We start from the raw sequence: 19,839 nt of genomic DNA on the forward strand, positions 1-19,839 counted from the left end.
AAAGAGTGTGTGACATTACATGAGCAGAAAATCAAGGGTGAAATGTGTTTTACTGTGTTTTCATCTTTATGAGATTAAAAATTCATTTAAACTCTTGATCTCTCCAGAAATAAAATCTTATTGTACTACATGCAAGTCATCTGAATTGTTTGGGTAACCAAAGGAGTGAAGAATCCTGTTTCTTTCACACTTGCCTGAGAAACTATTTTTCTTAAGCTGTGCACTTTGAGACTTATGCAAATATGTGTCTAGTTCTAAGAGTCAAAAATCATTTTAGAGAAATATGTTTACAAACTCTTACTGCAGTTGTAAGCATGGCAATGACAAATACCACTATCCCCATTTTACGGACGGAGATCTGGATACTTGGGAAATTAAGCAGTTTGCACGTTGCCTAGAAAGTTCAATGCGTCACCAGTCACCTTTACTGAGCTCCCATGGTGCTTAATTGAGCCCAGCAGGTGCTGGGTTCTGAGAGTGTTTTAGGCAGAAGATAAGAGACAAGATATCCACTTCCCAGATCACACACATGGCCTCATTGCCAAGAGGGCTTCGTGCTATGGAGACACGTCATGTTTGTAGAAATCAGTTTGGAAATGTAGTGTCAAATTTCATTAGCACCAAGACTCCCCATACCTTTAGGTTAATTCATCACGATCAGTATTAGCTAGAATGGAGCCTAAGGTTTTCCTTGCAGTGAAAGAAATTCACCTTGTCAAACTCAATAATTTGGAAAACATTGAAGACAATGGCATCCCTAGTGCATCTGACACCCTGAGCAGATCACTTTCTAACAGGTATTTCTCTATACAACAATTTGCACAGCTGCTAAATCATACCACAGATGAAACATTTCATTTTCTTGGTTCATACATTTTTTTAAAACAAAGATGAACAGTTATAAAGGAAGACTATAAAGGCAATATTTAAATCCAGTGACATGTTTTCTGAATGTTTTATGCTTATACTAAAATTTGCACTTAGGAAACAAAAATATTACACCTTACACTGAAGGCTCTATTACACAGTGTTAAAAACTTAAACACAAATAAAGATCTCTTAGTGGTCACAGAGAATGAGAAAGTGGAAGTAATTCAATTCAGTTTCTCAGTTTACCATCACCACGTTATAGTGTTTGTTTTTTTTTTCCTGTATACTGTTTTCGCAGCATTACTCTGTACCCCCAGTGTCACAGAATGACTGTATAATGGGGAATCCCTAAATTTAACTTTCCTGGAGACCATGATGTTTATTAAAGAAGAGGAATAAAAATGTGTAAATTTGTAGCTTGCATATGTTATTAAAATTCACTAGTAAGCACAGAAACTCTTTAGAACTTACATCAACAAAATATCTCTCGCTTTTCTCCAGGGATGTATATTTTATCACTGACCTTGTTTATTTTTTTATTTTTATTTTTTAAAAAATAAATTTATTTATTTTATTTATTTATATTTGGCTGTGTTGGGTCCTCGTTGCTGTGCACAGGCTTTCTCTAGTTGTGGCGAGCGGGGACTACTCTTCTTGGGGTGCGTGGACTTCTCACTGTGGTGGCTTCTCTTGTTGCGGAGCATGGGCTCTAGGCGCGTGGGCTCAGGAGTTGTGGCTTGTGGGCTCTAGACCACAGGCTCAGTAGTTGTGGCGCACAGGTTTAGTTGCTCCACAGCATGTGGGATCTTCCTGGACCAGGGCTCGAACCCATGTCGCCTGCATTGGCAGGCGGATTCTTAACCACTGTGCCACCCAGGAAGTCCACTGACCTTGTTTAGAATTGCCAGTTCATGGTGACAATAAAAAGCAGACAGATTTAAGTCAGCTCAGTTACTCATTTCAAATTTTCTGCAGTCAATGCACTTCCTCCCTTTACCCACTGCACTGCCTGCACCTCAGTCAGATTATGTCCACCTGCCCTGTGCATCCTGTAAAATGAATGATGAAATAGCTCTACAAAGTATCTTAATGTCTTCTGTAACTATACCCAGTAATCCCAGATTTAAAATATTTATGTATATATGAGTCAATTTATAGTTGAACATTATCGTGTATGATTATTATGGACTTGTATGATAGTTATGGACCTGTATGAATGCTATCTTGTATGAGTGTAATGGACTAAATGTTTATGTCCCCCTCAAATTCATAAGTTGAGACCTTATCCTCAAATGGGATGGTGTTAGGAGATGAGACATTTTAGAGGGGATTAGGGTTAGATGTGGTCATGAGGGTAGAGCCCTTGTGAATGGGATTAGTGTCTTTACAGCAGTCACTAGAGAGCTTACTTCCTCTCTCTGCCCTCTGACAGGTGAAGGCACAAGGAGGAGATGGCAGTCTGCAACCTGGAAAGGGTTCTCACCAGAACTTGACCTTTTTGCTGGCACCTGGATCTTGCACTTCCAGGCTCCAGAACTGTAGGAAATAACTCTCTGTTGTTTATAAGCCACCCAGTCTATGGTATTTTGTTATGGAAGCCCAAACAGACTAAGACAGCAGTGTTGTTGTTTATCTTTATTTTTATTTTTTATTTTTTTTATTTTTTTAAAATAGAAGCTGCAGCTCAACCTTCACTATAGTGGGTGAATGTTCCCGTGTAATAGTGATGCATGCCTTCTAACAAGAGGGTGTTTAAAGTAAGACTCATGGGGCCCAGAAAACTGGATTTAGCCTTGTATTCCAGGCAGCAGTAAAGGGACTAAAGTAATGAAGCTTATAAAGGCTTATGGAGAAAAATAGACACAATCAGGCATTTGAAACTATGAACAGCTATGAGGAAATCATGTAATTCCATCTTCCTCATCAGTGCTCTGTGTGTTAATGTCCAGCATTTTGCCAAAGGCCTTAATCATGGCTCAATGAAATCAAGACTACTCCCTTACTACCTCATCAAAAAGACATTTGGGCATTTGAATAAGCAAGGTTAAAAGCTCAGGCATTTGTAGACTCTGCAGCCATAAACGTCAGCTCTCGCTGGGTTCGCCGCGTCCTCATTGGAGCCGCTGACCGGATAAGAGCCCTACAGTGCGCTGCTGGGTGTGTCATAACCCTCTCCTTGGGGTCCCAGTGTTTTCCTCACAGATGACCCTCAGCCGTTCTGCAAACACCACCAGGAATCTGGATGTGGCTGCGATGTGCCGAAGCTGACCTGTCCCCCATGGCAGGTGAGAAAGACAAGTGGAGAGCTCCAGAGTGACTGCAGAGCCTCCTTAGCCATTGCCCGGCCATTGAACACATGGCCCAGTAGAGACACGACCGCTTGGACCTTGCTCGGATGTGTGTCTAGTTTCAAAATAGTGCTTTCCCTAAATGTTTGCTTTTCTTTAATTGTCCAAATATTTACGGGTAAGGAGAGCATTCTAAATCTGTAGATATTTATCTGCTATGTGAGAAAACATGTTATTTGCCTCTCTCGGAGTCTTAGGTTAACTCTTCTGGTCTGAAAGGAAAAAACTGGGGGGAGGAGGGTCTTTATGAGGAGTGTCCTCTTCTGAGGACAGAGTGATTTCCCGAAATGCCACAGACCTTGACAGTCAGGTGAGTTAGGACACCACGTTACCTTTCCCCCAACGAAGTCAAACTGTTGCAGATTGAATTGTTGAAATTAGAGGCCTTCTCTCACTCTGAAGGCTACACTTGACCTTAAGGATTTCTGAGAATTTGTGTGTCCTGCACAGTGGGGAATTTCCTCCTGCCATCCTAGCTGATTCCTCTTTGCTTCAGGTGTTTCTCCTGCGCTAATTCAATCGAATTTAACAAGTTTGAGACGATGATGTCCAGCAGCTGTTCAGGCAGAAACACACAGAGAGATAAAGGGCACTGAGAATGGCTACATTAAATGAATCTCTACGTTAGAAGAAAAGGTATTGATTATGTTTCTGTTTTTCCAGAAATAGAACTAATCAGCTGCTGTGGGAATCGAGTTAGACAATTCTGCCTCTTAGGAAATCGTGGAAGAATAGAGAAGCTGGATTTGCTGCAGACGTGGTCCTCGGCTCATTGGACATGGACCTGGGCATGTGGGGTGTCAATATGATGCTGACGTGAAGCCATGTCACCAAGGCTGGCGGGTCCTTACTATGTCTGGTACTATCTGTCATTATTACTAGTCTCTGCACTTACAGCATCCTGAAAGCATTTATAAAAATGATGTCCTGTGCGGGCAAAATAAGCCTTGTTTTATTAGTGGAAGATGGGGCTCAGATATGTGGAATGATTCACTCAAGTCTTTCACGGGGCACAGGTAGAAAATATTATCTCTTCATGGTCAAGGGCGTGAGCTCTGCACTCAACCAGTTTGGTTCAGTCTTAACGACATTTGCTACGTACAAGACCTCAGCCAAATTACACAACCCTCTGCTTCAGTCCTCATTTGTAAAACAAAGTCGTTGAGAAGATTAAATGAGATAATACAGGCACAGAGCTAACCAGATGCCTGACACGTAGTAGGTTTTCCATTTTAACTGCTGTCTTGATCATCCCCAGGACAAAACAGGAGATGGAAGAACTGGGTAACTGGCATTCTGAAGCCCCTGCTTTGAGACAGTGAATTTGATGCAAGTGACTCTTGCATCAAGTTTGAAATACAAAATGATTTCAGCTTTTTAAGTTTTATGTTATTTTATTGCAGCGAGAACTTACCATAAGATCTGCCCTCTTCACAAGATGTTAATCGCACAGCCCAGCACTGTTAGCTGGGCTAAAGGTGAATGGGCTAACGTGAAATAAATTTTCAAGTCATTCTAAAGCTAAAATCCCATATTTACTTGAATTATCTCAAAGCTTGTAGTTGAACTATGGATAAAGAACTGCCTCAAAGGAACAGATGCACACAGTTCAGTCTGGAAGAATTGGCCCAGATCCGTATTTTCCTCCAAAATCCTGTTCCAATTTTCTGTGATACAAAAAAAAAAAAAAAAAAAAAAAAAAAAAAAAAAAAAAAAAAAAAAAAAAAAAAAAAAAAAAAAAAAAAAAAAAAAAAAAAAAAAAAAAAAAAAAAAAAAAATCTAAAATCTGCAGTCTAAAAATTAGGCACGAAAGCGTTGAATACCCTTGCTGACAATTAACACATGCTTCAAACAGGCATACTTCTCCAGGTCTAAGTCCTTACTTGATCTCTGTAATGCTCCCTTCCCTGAATTCTTCTGTTGAAATCCTTCTCTTTCTTTCTTCTCGACCCATCTCAAATTCTGGTCACATATGACTCAAGAGAAATTTTTTAAATTAAGGAACTTAGAGTAAATCTTGTAAACCAACATATCCCAACTCTATTCCTCTAAATACTAGTAAGTCTACTAAAAAAAAAAAGGATTTGGTGGTCAAATAAGGTTTAGGAAACATTGAGCCTTATTGTCTCCTGCGAGGAGACTGCCGCTGCCCATTCTCACACCACACTCTCTAAAAGTCTGTAACGAAGCGATTCTTTATGTTCGTCATGGCAGCCTCCTGAAATACATGCCCACAGAGCCCACCCCTCCTTTACTGTCCACGAAATATCTCTCGGCTTGGTTTTCCACGCAGCACAGTGCTTGAAAGCACCAGGGCCGAGGGGAGAATCCACAATATTGAGGGAGGAACCTCACCGACTGTGTTTACACTGAGATCACAGGAGGGTGGGGTGGGGTGTCGTCCACTGGTGGGGAGCCATTGCCAGTCCAGGGCTAGGTGAGAAGGACATGGAACAAGGCAGTGTCAGTGGATGTGGACAGAGGGGAACAAAGCGGAGCAATATCGCCAGGTCGGCCACCGAGTGGAAGGATTACAGCTGAGTTTAAAGTCTCAAGGGCAGCTGTGTGGGAAGAAGCTTGTGCCATTTCTTTTGTTTTGTTTTTCTTTTGTTTGATTTAAATAATTTTTCATGTTTATTTTTTCATGAGTCCCATAACAAAAACATATACGTTACCCATTATCCAAATATAAATTTGCATTGACGATACTAACTTTAAAAAATAATTTTCTTGCAGTAGAGTTGATTTACAATGTTGTGTTAGTTTCTGCTGCACAGCAAAGTGAATCAGTTATACACATACACATCCACTCTTTTTAAGATTCTTTTCCATTACAGGCCCTTACAGAGTATTGAGTAGGGTTCCCTGTGCTATGCAGTAGGTTCTTATTCGTTATCTATTTTATATATAATAATGTGTATATGTCAATCCCAATCTCCCAACTTGTCCTCCCCCCCATCCACTGGTAACCGTAAGTTTTTTCTCTAAGTCTGTGACTCTACTTCTGTTTTGTAAATAAGTTCATTTGTACCCTTTTGTTAGATTCCACGTGTAAGCGATATCATATGATATTTGTCTTTCTCTTTCTGACTTACTTCACTTAGTATGTTAATCTCTAGTTCCATCCATGTTGCTGCAAATGGCATTATTTTGTTCCTTTTTATGGCTGAGTGATATTCCATTGTATATATGGACCACATCTTCCTTATCCATTCTTCTGTTGATGGGCATTTAGGCTGCTTCCACGTCCTGGCTCTTGTAAATAGAGGGCAGGATGTTTTCAGTGGTTCAGGACAAAGTTTAGCAGAGAGGACGAGTCTGGGAAAACAAAGGTTGGGCCGTTATTTCATAAAATAATAATTAAAACAGATTGCTGGCTATGACCACTGTGTTTGGGTTAAGGGATGTACAAATTTCCCTTTTCAAAAAATTCTAATTGTTTATGGTTAACCATATGCGTTTGTCTTTTGAAATTTATCTAATTTTTTTTAGAACTTTTTGTTTTAATTGCACTCCTACCACAGTTCTTTTCTTAAAAAAAATAGTCATTTTTATCCCTATTATTTTTTCCATCTGGCTTTTTTTTTAGGCTGTCAGAAGCACAAGCTGCAGTGGAAATGATAGGAGAATGATGGGTGAAATGCCAGTCCTAATTAGAGACTTGATTGCTCTATAATAAAAAAGCTGCTATTCGATTTGGATGGGGCTGGGTTGTCAGGTAGAATGAATCAAATATGTCTGTACTTTCATTTCAAAATGTGAAAAATATGAATGTGCATTATTTATATTGTATTTCGTGGCTATAATTAATTATGTGTCTTTGGAAATGATATCCCCAGAGACAGTTGATTTTATGTTCAATCTGTATGTGCATTTGTAAAACTAATTTGTTCTCATTAAAATTTTTAAGGGTTTATTTGAGCTAAACTCAAGAGGTTTTCCTGGGTATCAAACTCACAAAATACAAAGCAAAGTCTAATTTCAGTTTTTACTAGGGAGTGAGATATTCAATGCCTGAAGCATTGTACTAGATATTATTGTAGTGAATATGGTTGGGCTATAAAAAGAAAGAGAAGACATACTTCCTTCCCAGAAAGTGCTTTTAAGCTTGTTTGAAAGACTAGGGTATAAAACAAATGAAAATAATACAATCTGAACTTCTATTGCTTAAGAAAAGAACATGATGTTCGGTCAGTGAAATATTAAGCCTGTCATGATGAGCTGACCAATTTTTCTTGTTACCCTATAGAGATTTGCTTTTTTGGGGGGTTGGGGAGTGGAAATTGCTTGTCATTTCTTCCAGTTTTTACTTGCACTATTTGCTAAGTATGTTAAGCACTGATGTTAAAGTTTCAAAGGTACTGTCTCAGGTGGTATAAAGCATTTTTTCTTTGTCAATGTCAACAGTAAATTGATTTGCTTTCAAGCAGACCCACAATTGAAATGTAATATTTCAAATAATTTATCCCCCATTCACGATAATGAAATCTATTCATTGCTGTGGATATAACTGCAGTTATTAAGGCAACATTTACAAAAATTTTTTTCTCATTTTTATTTGCTCATATGATTGTAAATCCGTACATTCTCCTAGTCATGCTATAACTAATTGTTCAATGTTATATGTTAGGTAGTTCACAGATATGTTAGAATTAGTTTAGTTTTTTAAAATATTATTATTATTATTCAGTAAAAGTACAAAGAATATTTATGTCTGAAATGAATAGGCTGACTTTCATGGGTTACAAGAGCTCCATTCCTTTGTCAGTATTCTTTTGCTAATTTTCAGCATGACGATGACAGTAAAACAAGCTGATTCCTCTGTTTTATTTTATCCAATTTCAGAGCTCACTACCCTCAACAAGATGAAGCAATTATTTCCCTCTTTATTTGAAGTTTTCAGAGACCATTAAGCTTACTTTGTCCACATTGGGAAACAAAGTAATTTTCTCTTCAAGGTATTTCTGCTTCTCAACAATGCATTTTTCATTAGCATCAATCCTGTTCTCCTGGAAGTCAGACTTCTCTCCTGGAAGTCGGGCCCAGCTGTGGCTAGAACATGGGCCAGAACTTGGACGTTAAGACAAATAAGGAAAAATATGGGCTTCCCTGGTGGCGCAGTGGTTGAGAGTCTGCCTGCCGATGCAGGGGACACGGGTTCGTGCCCCGGTCCGCGAAGATCCCACGTGCCGCAGAGCGGCTGGGCCCGTGAGCCACGGCCGCTGAGCCAGCGCGTCCCGAGCCTGTGCTCCGCAACGGGAGAGGCCACAACAGCGAGAGGCCCGCGTACCGCAAAAAGGGTGATATTCAGTTGCTTCCAGGTTTCAGCTTAGAAGAGGGTACATGATTAGACGCAAGGAGGGGATTGCATTTTGAACCAATGGTAGTAGGAGGAGACAGAACTTGATCACATCACAGGCAGCACCAGCAAACGGGATGAAACTGTGAGACTAACATGGGATCGCCCAGGACGCTGTTTTGTTTTTGTTTTTTTGTGGTACGCGGGCCTCTCACCGCTGTGGCCTCTCCCGTTGCGGAGCACAGGCTCCGGACGCGCAGGCCCAGCAGCCATGGCTCACGGGCCCCATCCGCTCTGCGGCACGTGGGATCTTCCCGGACCGGGGCACGAACCCGCGTCCCCTGCATCGGCAGGCGGACTCCCAACCACTGCGCCACCAGGGAAGCCCCAGGACTCTGGAATATAGAAAGGGGCAGTGGAGCCAGAGCAGGGCACTTAAGAACACCACCAGCAAAGGAGCAAGAACCTTCAAAGTACCTGCACAGGAGACCAAGGTGTAGACAGACACCAGCTAGGAGGAGACCAGGGACCAAGGAAGTGGGAACATTTCGGAAGACATCAATGGCAAATGCAGCAGAGGGGCTCCGCAAGAGAAAAATGGGCCTTGAATTTTATAACACGGACATCAGTGCTGACTGCTACCAGAGTTATCACAATGGTGTGACAAGGGTGAAAGGAAGATCCCAATAAGGAGAAAAGTGAGGATTAGAAAAGTAAGGATTGATAAACAACAAGGACTTACTGTATACCATGGGGAGCTAGATTCAACATCTTGTGATAACCTGTGATGGAAAAGAATCTGAAAAGGAATATGTACATCACTTTGCTGCACACCTGAAACTAACACAATATTGTAAATCAACTATCCTTCAACTTAAAAAAAGAAAAAAATAAGGATTAGAGACAGCAAGCATGATCTGATCTTTAATGAAAATTGGTTAAGTTGTGCTTATGTGCTCTTGGCATATACTAGATGCTAAATAATTGGAAATAATTAAAATAGTTATTATCATCAGTAGTATATGGCTCTATGTACAGCAAGAATTAGACCCTAGGTTTTTTCTTATATCACTTAGAGATACTTTGTGATATTAAAAGTCATAAAATTTCTCCTCTGTCTCATGAATTTTAGGCATATAAAAATTCTAGAATTTCACAGAATAGCTATTCTTGAGAATTGTTGGGTTTTTTCTTATTCTGTCATCTCATCAGGCTTTACCCAATATAAAAGTTTTCCACTTTTTCTTATTCCATCTTCTTTCACGTAGCCAATTGCTTGAAAGAGACAAATCTCTATTCACATAGGACATGATTGTCTATGTAGAAAATTTCAAGGACTCTACAAAAAATGAAACCCTAGAACTAATAAGGGAGTTCATCAAAGTTTTAGGATATAAGATCAGGAGACAAAAATCAATCACATTTCTATATATTAGCAATGAACATGTGAAAATCAAAATTACAAACAATACCACAAGGAACCCATCAGCAAAATGAAAGGCAGCCTATAAGCTGGGAGAAAATATTTGCAAATCATTTATCTGTTAAGGGGTTAGCCAAAACATATAAGGAACTCATAAAACTCAATAGCAAAAAGACAAACAATCTAATTAAAAAATGGGCAGAGGATCTGAATAGACATTTCCCCAAAGAAGACATACAGATGGCCAACAGTATGTGAAAAGCTGATCAACATCACTAATAATCAGGGAAATGCAAATCAGAATCACAAAATATCACCTCACACCCTTAAAATGGCTATTACAAAAAAAAACAAAAGAAACAAACAAACAAACAAAAAACTTGGATGAATCTCCGTGTAGTCACGCTGTGTTAAAAAAATTCAGTCCCAAAAGTTGCACACTGTAATTCCATTTAAATAACATTTTTGAAATGACAAAATTTGAAACACGGTGTTAAAATTATTGGTTGCCAGGGATTAGACTGAGGGTGGGCGGTAGGTGTGGTTATAAAAAAAAGTAACAGGAGAGATCTTTGGAGTGATGGAATCTTTTGTATCTTGATTGTGATAGTGGATACAGGAACATACACAGATGCTAAAATTGAATAGAACTAAACACACACACACGGTACAAGTAAAACTGGGGAAGTCTGAATAGGAGTGGTAAATTTTGTCAATGTAAATTTCTTGGTTATGACAGTATTCTAGTTTGCTTTTTTTTTTTTTTTTTTTTTTACAAAATGTTAATATTGGGGGAAATGGATAAAATGTACACAGAATCTCTTTCGTATAAACACACAATGATGGCAATAAAATTTTCAATTAAGTTTATGTCCTTCTCATCACTTGAACAAATAGAGAGGTTGTCATTTTGTTTCCCATCAAAATCTAAGCACGTCGTGCACATACATTAGTAACCACAATGACGGCTGTCTGCCTTGTTTTGCTCCCTCCGAATACAGAAAAGGGGCCTTGCCACTTATATTGTAAATAGCTACTGCACTGGGCCTGTTCTCTCTGCTGTTGTGAAATCCAGAGATTTTAAATTATTTAAAATTTTAAAAAATGTACGTTTTGTGTGGACCCAAATCAGCAGTATCATTATTCTCTCTGGAGATTGTCTTTGAAATAATCTCCAACCTAAATCACTACTCAGCTGCTGTACAAAACAACTGAATTTGGCTTGGCAAACTGGGCTTTCCACTTTGTTATTTTTCTCAGGATAACTCTGAGTCTGCCTGCTCTCTCTCTTGTGTGGAGTTGGCAGCTGGAACCTGGATTTTCTTACCCACTGTAACGCCCTTGCAAATCCTGCATATCTGTAATTGAGCATGGCTACAATTTCTTGATGTGCCCATGTTTGAAACTTCAGCTTTTGTTTTCATTGTTTTAACAGTTTCTTGACCACTGTATAGGTCAAAGGTAATACCTTTCCATTTTTCCCTTCCACTTATCCCGGCTACCACCTTGCCCTGCTAATGCCTCATATTTCCTGTATAGCTTTTCAATTTCAGCGGGCACTCTGGTAAAATGTGTCACTTAAGTCTTAGGAAGCCTTGTCAGGTAGATATTTTTATCCCCGACTTACAAGTATGAAATGGAAATTCTGGGTAATTTTCTAAGCTCATAAGCAAGAGAGCGTGCCTTGAATTCCAGGTATTCTAATTCTAAATTGAGTGTTCCTCCCCTGACAATCACAACTGCTGGGCTGAAACAAAGCCTTGGCTAGCTGGCTGGCTGGCTGGCTGACCTTAGTGAATAGTGAATATTCACCTTAGTGAATAGTGAATAGGGCAAGCTCTTAGAGGCCCACTGCGGGCCTCTGGTCCCAGTCAAGCCTTTCAATATAAACAGCATAATCCAGATTGGTTAAAATACTGCCTTGAAAAGCACAGACTTACCTTAAGCTTTTCCTAAGACTTTCTTTATTGGCTTATAGATTTTCAAAAACAGTTACTGAAAGTATTAGTTTAAGATCATACTTCCTGAGTTATTGACAACTAGGGTAATTAGTTCTGAAAAAGTGCCCTACTCAGTGGTGAGACAAGACTGTCCTCCGAAGGGAAGGAACAATGACCTGATGCATACTGAACGGATGAGCAAATGAATGAGGACATGAGGACCCTGCTGTTGTGATGGAGGCTATGGCATTAAGTTGTTTTAAAGGGAATTTGCTTCAAGGTATGATTGAGAAAAGCAAATTATGCAAACTACTTTGAATAGTGTGTATTCAAAGATGATTTTCTTCGTTTGTTGCATCTTTGAACATTTTATATCTTTGTTGCAGGTACATGTATTTTCCTTCCTGAGCACTTGACACGTCTCTGCTGATAAGGTCCCTCTAGAGAAGGAAGGGAGGAAGGGAGGGAGGCTATTTGCATTCCTTTTTGTGGATGAACTAAATCAGCCATCCAGGTTTGTTTTAAAAAATCAGGTTGCTGGAAGTTTGTCTCTGCTTCCCCCCAGTTACCACCGTCTTAGACAGAACGAGTTTAAATGAAAAGATCATGAAAAGTCTGAGGAAGCGTAGCACTAGTTTGCTTTCACTGTTGTGTTTAAATATAAGGTGAGGGACTTTCCTGGCAGTCCAGTGGTTAGGACTCTGCACATTCACTGCCGAGGATGCAGGTTTGATCCCCGGTCAGGGAACTAATGTCCCACATGCCTCGCTGCGACGCCAAAAAGTTTTAAAAAATAAAGATAAAAATAAATAAACATCAGGTGAACTGTGTACTTTGTCCATTCACGTTGAGGGGCCTCAGGCTGGGCTGCCCACCAGCAGGCGCCTTGAAACTGTAGTTTTCAACTGAGCCGAGTTCCTCTTCCAGCCCTGATCACCCGGGACACAAGAGCTGCAGAATCTGTAAAAAATGCGAACAACAGTAGTGATTCACAGGGCTTTTGTTACCTGACTTAAACAAAATAGGAGCTATGAATACTTGTATTCCAGAATTTGATTTATAGTAACCGTTTAAGTTATTGCCTATTTACAATTTAAAAATTAGATTATGCATAAAGAATAAATCATGATTATATAGCTAGCACCCAATATCTACCCCATAATTAAGAAAAATAATTGCTTTTGCCCTTATTCTTATGATACAGAGACCATCTCCTTCCCTCCTATTCAGAGGTAACTATGTTCCTGCATGTGGTATTTATCAAGACCTTCCTTTGTGGATATGTCACTATTTACATATGTAGTGAGACAATATGTTTTTAGTTTTATTTGCATTGAATTTTACATACATGGAATTATATTTCATGTGCTATACAACTTGATTTTTTGCTCACAATTATATGTTAGACGATAATAATTGTAATGGAAAAAAATAGAAAGACAACAGTGAGGTTATGGGTAGTGGGCATACCAGCCTTGAGGGGGTGAGGAGTATGCTGGTGGCCCGAGTGTCTCCCACGGAGAATTGTCATAAAGTCTTTATGGTTAAGACCACGGGCCAATATGGCATTGGCGCCAGGATAGAAGAGCTTGTCAAGTTTCACCCCAAATTCTGTTTGGGATTTCCAGAAAATTGCTTTGAATCTCTATAAAAAGTTGACAAGTTTTGATAAATATTTATAAAGTTGACAGCCTCATGATTTTGACCCTTGAAATCCATTAGTTGGATATAACTCTCTTTTAAGTTTATTCTTTAATATAGTTCATCAAAGTTTTACAATTTTCTCCATAAAATTTTTGAACGTTTTTTAAGATCTATTTTTATGTAAGTAATAATTTTTTTTTTTTTTTTTTTTTTTGCGGTACGCGGGCCTCTCACCGTTGTGGCCTCTCCTGTTGCGGAGCACAGGCTCCGGACGCGCAGGCTCAGCGGCCATGGCTCACGGGCCCAGCCGCTCCGTGGCATGTGGGATCTTCCCGGACCGGGGCACGAACCCGTGTCCCCTGCATCGGCAGGCGAACTTTCAACCACTGCGCCACCAGGGAAGCCCATAATTTTGATGTTCATTGCAATTGATCTCTTTTTTATTACGTTTTCTTAACTTTTACTTATGTACAGATTTTACATAGTGGTTTTGATTCCAACTTATAGCTTCACTCATTAATTCTAATAATCTCTCTATATGTAAATAGTGATACTTTTTATTTTTCTTTCAAATATTTATGTTTTTATCTTTTTTTATTACCTCACTGCACTGGCAATATCCTTCAGGACAAAGCTGAATAGAACTGCTATTAGGAGGAAATTCTTGACTTGTTTGTAATCATAATCATTTAAACATTAAGCATGAAAACTGCTATATATTTTTGTTGGAGGATTATTACCTTGAGAGTCACTTTTTCTTTTCCAGTTTCATTATGAATGGCTGTTAAATATTCTCAAATAATTTTTCTGCATCTAATAAGATAATCATGGAATTTAACACCTTTTATATATTCATGTGATAGAATTCAATTGATTTTGACTATTAATTTTTCTATTAAAACTCCTCCTGTTTTATCCGTTTCATACATTGTTGGACTTGGTTTGTAATATTGCTTCGGGTTTTATATCAGTGTTCACAAGTGAGGCTGGCTTGCCATTTTCTTTCTTGCGTTGAGCCTGTCAGGGTCAGTATTACAAGCTCACGCCGACCACATCTGTGGAGTCTTTTTCTATGACTGAAATGGTCTATGCAAGAGGCATTTGATCCTTGAATATTTGATAGAACTTTTGGTGATATCTCTGGACTGGTGTTTTTCTGGAGGAAAATCTCTGATAAAGATCTGACAGTGATTATGGGACCGTCTGGGTCTTCTAATTCTTTTTGAGTCTTTGGTTTTCGGCTCTCCACTCTGTGCCAAGGTTCAAGAGGGACCGTTGTTCTTAGTCTCCTCACAATCAAGACTGTCCCCTTCAGACCTTGGGTTTACTTGCAGGGACGTCTTCTGTCATAGCCCCACCCTGAGCAAACCTTGGCTTGTCTCCTGTCTCCACAACCCACAGGCTGCCGGACCTAAAGTGTAAATGTATCCAGTTCTGTGAAGTGTCCTCAAGGGAAAGCTTGGTTTCCATGCTGTGTCTCCCTCTATGGAGTTGTGCTCTCACTTTGTTTAGGGGTTCTGACTACTCCTTAAATTCTTGACAGAAAGTGAAGGGTATTTAAATAAATGTTTCTATTTTATTCCACAGTTTTGGTTGTTTTTAGCCAAAGGATGGTCAAGGTATATCTGGATATCCATACTGCTGGAAATAAATAAAGGCTTCTTTCTTTCTTAATCGTAAGAGTCATTAAATTCTTAAAAATCTTAATTCTTAAGAGTTATGACAGTCTTCTCTACTTTTCATTTCCTCATTTGTTTCTTTTTATCTGGACAATACTCTAGCAATTTCTACCTCTCTCTCACTAGGTTAACTGCTTATAGTCTTGTGTTTTTGATGCACGTAGAGCAATGGCATTAATTATAAAAATGTTTACTGCATTTTTTTTTTTGTGGTAGGGAGCATGGTAGGTGCTGGATGTAATATGTAGAATAGGAGAGGGTGAAGCGTGGAGTGACTGTTGCAGTGGGGATGTGGCCAACCTTGAGCAGAAGTGGGCGCAGGAAGGAGGCTGCAGGCTGTGGTAGAGGGAGCTCCAGACAGATTATTTCATATCTGCGAAAAGAAATGGAAAGCAACAAGTTAAAGTAGAATGTTGAAATATAGCCTTGTTGGCCTGGCCACAGGCAATTTATTTCCGTCAATTTGATTAAATCTTTTTATTTCAAACCATGTCATTATTCTTACTGTAGAGTACTTGAAGCGCATTTCTGGCCATGCTTTCATTTCTCATCAGCTCAACCTAATACCACAAATATAATCTGAAATAATTTTAGGTATGTGGACATTTAAAGAAAATGTTCCTGCTTGACGTTTGATTTTGTTGCACATAACTGGGTCATAGGCAGACATAAAGGAGGCAACCGGGGTGGAGAGAAAGTAGCAAGAAACCCCGGATGAGAAGGTCTCAGACTCAGTACTGTCTCCTTCTCTGACTCTTTGAATTTCATGGACAAGACACAACCCTCTCTGAGCCTCAGTTTCCTGGTGTTTCAAATAGAGGCAGCAATGAATTTCCTCCTGCAGTTATGATTGGAATAAAAATTATGAAAATGCGTTGCTAAAATGATGCTTTCAATTTTGAATCAGTTCATTTCACTCTCCTGCTTAAGACTCTTTAATGTCTTGTGATTTTACTTGGAATAAAATCTGATGCCCTCACTAGCAACCTATGTAATGTGGTTCCCTTCCAGCCCCTTCAGTGTAATTTCTGCCCCCGCACCCCAGTCCCCCCATTGCTCATCCTGGCTGGAGCCGGCACCTTCCCCAGCTGCCCTTCTCAGACCTGTTGCTGTGACCAGGCTTTACACTTGCCCCTCCTTCTGCCTGACATTATTTTTCTTTTTTTAAGAAGATGTTGGGGGTAGGAGTTTATTAATTAATTAATTTGCTTTTGCTGTGTTGGGTCTTCGTTTCTGTGCGAGGGCTTTCTCTAGTTGCGGCGAGCGGGGGGCCACTCTTCATCGCGGTGCGCGGGCCTCTCACTATCGCGGCCTCTCCCATTGCGGAGCACAGGCTCCAGACGCGCAGGCTCAGTAATTGTGGCTCACGGGGCCTAGTTGCTCCGCGGTCTGTGGGATCCTCCCAGACCAGGGCTCGAACCCGTGTCCCCGGCATTGGCAGGCAGATTCTCAGCCACTGCGCCACCAGGGAAGCCCCTGACGTTCTTTTTCGTCCTCCACGTCTCAACTCGGATACTGCCTTCAACAGTCCCTGATGGTAGGGACTGAAGGAGTCTCTTCCCCCGCCCCATGCAAGGCACTAACTCGTAGCCTTTCAGGCCCGGATCCCAGCTGGACTGCATTGTCCACAGTTCCTCAGATGGCTCTGCTGGCTGACTCCTGCTAGAATGTAAGCCCCTTGAGGGGTGAGGATTTTGTCTGTCTTGGCCACTGCTGTTGAGTTTCAAATAGTCCATAGCAGTGGCAAGGCATTCAGTTAAGGGCATCTCCAATAAATGAATAAGCAATGGCTGTGAATGCATATTTAAAAGACTAAAGCATTATTCAAATTCATGGCAGTTTGACTGCATTTTTTTTTTTTTCGGTACGCGGGCCTCTCACCGTTGTGGCCTCTCCCGTTGTGGAGCACAGGCTCCGGACGCGCAGGGCCAGCAGCCATGGCTCACGGGCCCAGCCGCTCTGCGGCAATGTGGGATCTTCCCGGACCGGGGCACGAACCCGTGTCGCCTGCATCAGCAGGCGGACTCTCAACCACTGCGCCACCAGGGAAGCCCCTGACTGCATTTTTATAGTTTACTCTTTACATAGCCTAAGATTGTAAACAAACAAACAAAAAAAAGTGGGATTATATCATCATTCAGATTCAGGGTTTGAGGCTCAAGTGGCAGAGACACCACGCTAACAAGTCACTGGGTCAAGGGCAAGTCCGGTCACAGCCTGGGCTGCTCCCCATGGTACGGCTGGAAAACCAGCCCTAGGCTTTGACAGGTGAGCGTTTTCAGCCATTTTCAATATATTTTCTAAATAAGGATAGTTTACCCATCAGTGGCTTCAGTGTTCTTTCGGAATCCTAACTCCTAAACTCAAAAGTGCATTTTCAGAAATCAATACTGAGACGACGTTGGCATGACAGCAAACACGGCAAGTTCCAAGTCTGTCAGGCACAGAGCCGGGCACCTGCTCAGGAATGTTTTATCAGAGGCAGCTCTCTTCTCTGTGTAATGATGTCAGTAGGAGATGCTTTACTAACACACTGAAGTTACAAAGCCCCTTTCATGAACATAAGGAGTTTCCTTTGGTACTGTGCATCGCATTTCTCGTCATAATTATACACAGGCACAGTTCTGACTTATATAATCAGCGTCAGATAACCAAACAACCATATGGCACGTGACCATTTACAGATGCCCAGAAATGGAGCATTTTCGACACTCATTTTTCTAGAATATTCCTTAGGCTGTTCAATCATATGCTGTTCTTGTATTGTTCAGATTTTTGAGGAGAGATGGCAGAGCAGTTAATCTATATATGCTCTAGATCCAGATGATCTGGATTTGAACCATCATTTGGCCTATTACTAGCTGTGTGTCCTTGCTCAAGTTACTTAACCTCTCTGTAACTGTTTCCACGTCTATAAATGAGAAGAAAAATCACAATAATAATATATACTCAGAGGCATAAATAAATGTGATGGGCTTAGAATATTGCCTACATATAGATTTAGGTGTTGCCTGTTATTATTTTTCATCATGGGTGTCTTTTATAGCCCCATAGAATTTAGTGTATTAACATCAAACTCCAAACACTATAATATCAATTTATATAACTTACACTTGAGGTGTTAGAAGCAAAGCCATGGTATAAACATTAAGTGATAAATATTCTGAGTTTCATGTATTCAACTTTGCCTCAGGCCACGCTCTCACCCCCAGCTCGATGATGGGCTGCCTCATTCTGGGTGCAGTAAGTCATTGGGGTTTACTAGGATTCAACAAATTGTGGGTGCTTGACAAGCGCCTGCGGCTTCAGGAGCAGTTCTGATGGAGACTTGCGTGGTGGATGGATTTTTATACCCTGGCCAAGTCAGGGCGTGTTGTCCTCAGCCCGTTAGCTTGGGCCGGTGTGTCTGACGCTCTGTCCTCCCAGGCCAAGGATGGCGCTGAGCTGGGCTCTGGGTCCTGTGATCAGTCCTGAAGGCTGCCGCCCTGGATCTGTTAGGGGCTTAGTCAATACTGAAGTTATTATCTCACGTTTTCCATGGTCCTGAAACAGGGTGGTATCAGAGTCAGGGCAGCAGTTGAGCAATCTTGTTAGGGACTCAGGGGTTTTTTGTTTTTGTTTTTGTTTGTCTCTGTGTCTCTGCTACATTAAGCCCATCAGTCTCTGATCTGGCTGCAAGAGGGATGCAGCCGTCCGGGGCAGACAGGATGACACCCCATAAAGAAGAGAGGGGTGTTTTCTTCCTTTTGACATTTCTGATGAATAAGGAAACATTTTCCCTGAGGCCACTTTAGAGCCCTTCATATAGGACTGAGGCACAGACCCACACCCTTGCTGGATGATGGACTGGAAGGGAGAGTGTCTGCCTTCCTTGGTCTCTGAAGTGGGAGACAGGCACTACTGCAGGGGGAGAGGGGCATCAGCCTTGAAGAAGGTCAATCCCCTGGTGTCGGGCACTGCATATCATTCTGGAAATACACTTCAGCACAAAATATAATGTGCAATCAAAGATCTTACAGGCTATGGGGAAAGATAAATTCATAAACAGCAAATTGCACTCAGTATGATAAATGAGACCAACAGTGTAGGCACGGAAAACTGCAGAAACATTTCAGAAGGGAACCTGGCCCAGGTGCATGGTATGCAGTTGTGGCTTCCCAGAGAAGGTTGATATCCAAGGAGCATATAGTTCTCAGCTAAAGGAGGGAGAATAGTGTGACAGCGTTAACTGGGAAAAAGTATTCACCTATAAAGAGGCCACAAGAGCCCCGGCAATGACAAACTATAATCCAGTTTGACTAGAGGTCGGTAGTCTGTTTATGGGGTCAGAGGAGGCCACGTGAGGAGTCGGAGGGCAAGGTCTGGCAGGCAGGATCTCCCTCCCCCAACTCTTTTCTGTTTATCGAATCACACTTTCCGTTAACAGGCTACTCCTCCCAAAAGCAGGATCTACCGCGTGGTGCACAATCAAAAATACACGTGTGCGGTATCTATAGCTATCAGTATTTGTGGATTTTTAGAAGTATTTTTTCTGTCTTTTATCTATGAAACATGCACTCACACCTACCGTGTGTTAACAAAAGAAAGGGCTAGAGGTAACAGAGCAACACGTGTGGGCTCTCACTTTGAGAAGAGC

Source organism: Lipotes vexillifer, unplaced genomic scaffold (assembly GCF_000442215.2).
Source record: "Lipotes vexillifer unplaced genomic scaffold, Lipotes_vexillifer_v1.1 scaffold196, whole genome shotgun sequence".
NCBI classification, from domain to species: Eukaryota; Metazoa; Chordata; class Mammalia; order Artiodactyla; family Lipotidae; genus Lipotes; species Lipotes vexillifer.